Source organism: Coregonus clupeaformis, unplaced genomic scaffold (assembly GCF_020615455.1).
Source record: "Coregonus clupeaformis isolate EN_2021a unplaced genomic scaffold, ASM2061545v1 scaf0292, whole genome shotgun sequence".
NCBI classification, from domain to species: Eukaryota; Metazoa; Chordata; class Actinopteri; order Salmoniformes; family Salmonidae; genus Coregonus; species Coregonus clupeaformis.
The window spans coordinates 162,501-167,500 of NW_025533747.1; the positions used below are offsets into that span (position 1 = coordinate 162,501).

The window sequence follows — 5,000 nt, forward strand, 5'->3', positions numbered from 1 at the left end:
GTACTATTTCTGTCTGTAATATAGCCCTTTTGTGGGGAAAACTCATTCTGATTGGCTGGGTCTGGCTCCTCAGTGGGTGGGCCTATGCCCTCCCAGGCCCACCCATGGCTCTGCCCCTGCCCAGTCATGTGAAATCCATAGATTAGGTCCTAATGAATTTATTTCAATTGACTGATTTCCTTATATGAACTGTAACTCAGTAAAATCTTTGAAATTGTTGCATGTTGCTGTTTATATTTTGGATTCATTATAAATTAGGACTAGAGACTAGAGTTCTATGTTGATGTTTTAAAAACAATTATTTTTTCATCATATTCAGTGGGATTATCATCATTGTAATTGACAGCATTGTGAGCGTAATTTTTTTAAACTAAATAACCTCAGAATAACACCTAGCGACCTCACCAGGAGATTTTAGCCTTTTGCTATAATGGTTTTCGAATGACAGTCACAGGCACTAGGGTTTGAGTCCCAGTCAGGGAACCCCTGTAATTCACTACATTGGTGTCAAGAATTGGATAGCACCATTGGACCAGGCCATTAGGACCAGACGGTAGTTAGTGAGTTGGGTTCTACCAAGGACCAGGCCATTAGGACCAGACGGTAGTTAGGGAGTTGGGTTCTACCAAGGACCAGGCCATTAGGACCAGACGGTAGTTAGGGAGTTGGGTTCTACCAAGGACCAGGCCATTAGGACCAGACGGTAGTTAGTGAGTTGGGTTCTACCAAGGACCAGGCCATTAGGACCAGACGGTAGTTAGTGAGTTGGGTTCTACCAAGGACCAGGCCATTAGGACCAGACGGTAGTTAGTGAGTTGGGTTCTACCAAGGACCAGGCCATTAGGACCAGACGGTAGTTAGGTAGTTGGGTTCTACCAAGGACCAGGCCATTAGGACCAGACGGTAGTTAGGTAGTTGGGTTCTACCAATGCATTTCCACAGTGGATAAGAGGAGATGACCCTGATATGGAACGTGACGGTGGTCATGACTCATCACCGCTAGTGTGGCGATAATACGGTCACCAGCCCTAACCATAACCGTGGAAAGAGGGGTGCACACCGGTCAGACAGGCACGGGTGCAAGCACACACACAACCTTTCTGTTTTTAATCCCCCCTACACTGTCAGATCTCCGTGGGCTGTACTCAGCCTTGTCTCAGGGTAGTAGGTTGGTGGGCTGTACTCAGCCTTGTCTCAGGGTAGTAGGTTGGTGGGCTGTACTCAGCCTTGTCTCAGGGTAGTAGGTCGGTGGGCTGTACTCAGCCTTGTCTCAGGGTAGTAGGTTGGTGGGCTGTACTCAGCCTTGTCTCAGGGTAGTAGGTCGGTGGGCTGTACTCAGCCTTGTCTCAGGGTAGTAGGTTGGTGGGCTGTACTCAGCCTTGTCTCAGGGTAGTAGGTTGGTGGGCTGTACTCAGCCTTGTCTCAGGGTAGTAGGTTGGTGGGCTGTACTCAGCCTTGTCTCAGGGTAGTAGGTTGGTGGGCTGTACTCAGCCTTGTCTCAGGGTAGTAGGTTGGTGGGCTGTACTCAGCCTTGTCTCAGGGTAGTAGGTTGGTGGGCTGTACTCAGCCTTGTCTCAGGGTAGTAGGTTGGTGGGCTGTACTCAGCCTTGTCTCAGGGTAGTAGGTTGGTGGGCTGTACTCAGCCTTGTCTCAGGGTAGTAGGTTGGTGGGCTGTACTCAGCCTTGTCTCAGGGTAGTAAGTTAGTGGTCTGTTGATATCCCTCTGGTGGTGTTGGGGGCTGTGCTTTGGCAAAGTGGGTGGGGTTACATCCTGCCTGGTTGGTCCTGTCCGGGGGCTAACTTTAGACAGGGGCCCTGAACCCAGTTTCAGTCCCCAGTATCTATGTTGCAGAGCCAGGGAGCTAAGCTCAGTCGGTCTGATCTGCGGTACTGTGTGTTCTTAGGTATGCTCCCAACCTGTCCAACTGGTTTGGTTCTCCCCTCCTGGGGCGACCACACGTCTCTCACCTGATCATGCTGCTGATCCAGTTTCTACCTGCTGTTCTACCTGTGGCTATTGAACCCTGACCTGTTCACTGGACCTTAATGGCCACATGTAGCCTACTCTTAAATCTCTATCTGGTACAGCCAGTAGAGGACTGGCCACCCCTCAGAGCCTGGTTCCTCTCTACCCAGTACAGCCAGTAGAGGACTGGCCACCCCTCAGTGCCTGGTTCCTCTCTACCCAGTACAGCCAGAAGAGAACTGGCCACCCCTCACAGCCTGGTTCCTCTCTACCCAGTACAGCCAGAAGAGGACTGGTCACCCCTCAGAGCCTGGTTCCTCTGGTCTACCCAGTACAGCCACTAGAGGACTGGCCACCCCTCAGAGCCTGGTTCCTCTCTACCCAGTACAGCCAGTAGAGGACTGGCCACCCCTCAGAGCCTGGTTCCTCTCTACCCAGTACAGCCAGAAGAGGACTGGTCACCCCTCAGAGCCTGGTTCCTCTCTACCCAGTACAGCCAATAGAGGACTGGCCACCCCTCAGAGCCTGGTTCCTCTCTACCCAGTACAGCCAGTAGAGGACTGGCCACCCCTCAGAGCCTGGTTCCTCTCTACCCAGTACAGCCAGTAGAGGACTGGCCACCCCTCAGAGCCTGGTTCCTCTCTACCCAGTACAGCCAGAAGAGGACTGGTCACCCCTCAGAGCCTGGTTCCTCTGGTCTACCCAGTACAGCCACTAGAGGACTGGCCACCCCTCAGAGCCTGGTTCCTCTCTACCCAGTACAGCCAGTAGAGGACCGGTCACCCCTCAGAGCCTGGTTCCTCTCTACCCAGTACAGCCAGTAGAGGACTGGCCACCCCTCAGAGCCTGGTTCCTCTCTACCCAGTACAGCCAGTAGAGGACTGGCCACCCCTCAGAGCCTGGTTCCTCTCTACCCAGTACAGCCAGTAGAGGACTGGCCACCCCTCAGAGCCTGGTTCCTCTCTAGGTTTCTTCCTAGGTTCCTGCCTTTCTAGGGAGTTTTTCTTAGCCACCGTGCTTCTACATCTGCATTGCTTGCTGTTTGGGGTTTTAGGCTGGGTTTCTGTATAGCACTTTGTGACATCTGCTGATGCGAAAAGGGCTTTATAAAATCAATGTGATTTAGGATTGATCCCTCACACTGTATTTGTTTTTTTCAGCTGGGTTTGAACAAACATCGTAACACTGGGTGGGGGCTTAGTTAAGGTCAGGGTTAAGGTAGCCTAAGAGTCAGTTTTTGATTTTGGTTAGCCGTTTTGCGGGTCTTGTAGGTGGATCAACTTTTTTTGACAGGCGTGATTGATGCATTGACAAAACGAGTCCTGCAAGTTAAAACCCCACTTGCCAAATTCCAAGTCTCCTTTTCACTCATTATATAAAACCTCTCTGCCAAGGAGTTGTTCATCTTTAGTTCTCACAACGCCAGGAGAAGTTATTTGTGCATACTTTCTCATTTTTGTAGTCTACAAACCGCAGGTCCCTAGCTGACACACCGTCTCTGGTATTCTCAGGTAAGGAGCAGCTTCTGTGAATTACATGGTCATTGATTGCTTGTTCAAATTGCATATAAATGTTTTCTTCCATTTTCAAAGACGTCGTAGTCCTAGGCCTACCTATGCAATTGAAAGCTGCTACATCTGCCCCATCTGTTATTAATGGGACGCTATAGGTATAAACCTATAGAGAGAGAGAGAGAGAGAGAGAGGGAGAGAGAGAGAGAGAGAGAGAGAGAGAGAGAGAGAGAGAGAGAGAGAGAGAGAGAGAGAGAGAGAGAGAGAGAGAGAGAGAAGAAATGCAACATCAGAAACAAAAAACAGAATGTTTCTGAAAAATGGTTTGATAACGAATGTAAAACAATTAGAAAACACCTAAGACAAATGTCAAATGAAAAACATAAGCAGCAAAACAACCCAGAGCAACGCTGAATTCTTTGAAACTCTGAAACAGTATAAACATACACTAAAACGCAAGAAATTGAATTATACCAACAAGACACTTGATGAAATTGAAAGTGCAATTGACCAAAATCAGTTCTGGGACATGTGGAACAATTTAAGCATGACAAAGCCACAAGAATTAGCCATAAAAGATGAAGGAATTTGGAAAACTTATTTTGATAATCTATACAAAAACATCCCACAAAAAGACTTACAACAGAACCAATTAGAAATTCAAGAAAAATTGAACATCCTTGAATCGGTCATTAAAAACAACCAAAATCCATTAGATTACCCAATAACCCAACAAGAACTAAATGAAAAGCTAAAATCTATCAAATCAAATAAGGCTTGTGGTCTACATAACATCAGAAATGAAATGCTGAAAAACAGCACACCTGAGTTGGAAAATGCTGTGCTTAAGTTGTTCAACATAGTTTTATATTCTGGCTGCTTCCCTGATGTCTTGAACCAGGGGCTCATCTCCCCTACCCACAAAAGTGGAGATAAATCAGACCCCAATAATTACAGGGGAATTTGCGTAAACAGCAACTTGGGAAAGGTTTTCTGTAGCATTTTGAATTCAAGAATTCAAACCTTTCTTCAAGAGAAAAATGTAATAAGTAAATGTCAAATTGGCTTTCTCCCTAACCATCGCACTACTGACCATATATACACCTTACACACACTAATTAATAAACACGTCCACCAAAAAAAAAAGAGGGCAAAATCTTTGCTTGCTTTATTGACTTTAAAAAAGCATTTGATTCTATTTGGCATGAAGGGCTATTCTACTAAATTCTCCAAAGTGGGCTTGGTGGTAAGGTGTATGACTTAATAAAATGTATGTACACAGAAAACAAGTGTGCAATAAAAATCAAAAACCAAAGAACATAATTATTTTCACAACGTCGAGGTGTGAGACAAGGCTGCAGTTTGAGTCCAAATCTTTTCAACATTTATATCAATGAATTAGCAGACATGTTAGACCATTCTCCAGCCCCAGGACTCACATTATTTGACACAGAGGTAAAATACCTGCTATATGCTGATGACTTGGTACTTATATCACCAACCAAAGAAGGTATTCAACAGAA

General features: G+C 46.6%; 1 long non-coding RNA gene across 1 annotated transcript in view; it reads left to right on the plus strand.

The window, feature by feature from the left end:
* Positions 1 to 3,364: 3,364 nt before the first annotated feature.
* LOC121562146 overlaps positions 3,365 to 5,000 on the plus strand; it is a 21,556-nt gene continuing 19,920 nt past the window's right edge. Inside the window, exon 1 of the long non-coding RNA XR_005999418.2 lies at positions 3,365 to 3,477. This is a non-coding gene — a long non-coding RNA (uncharacterized LOC121562146). The remainder of the gene's footprint in view (positions 3,478 to 5,000) is intronic.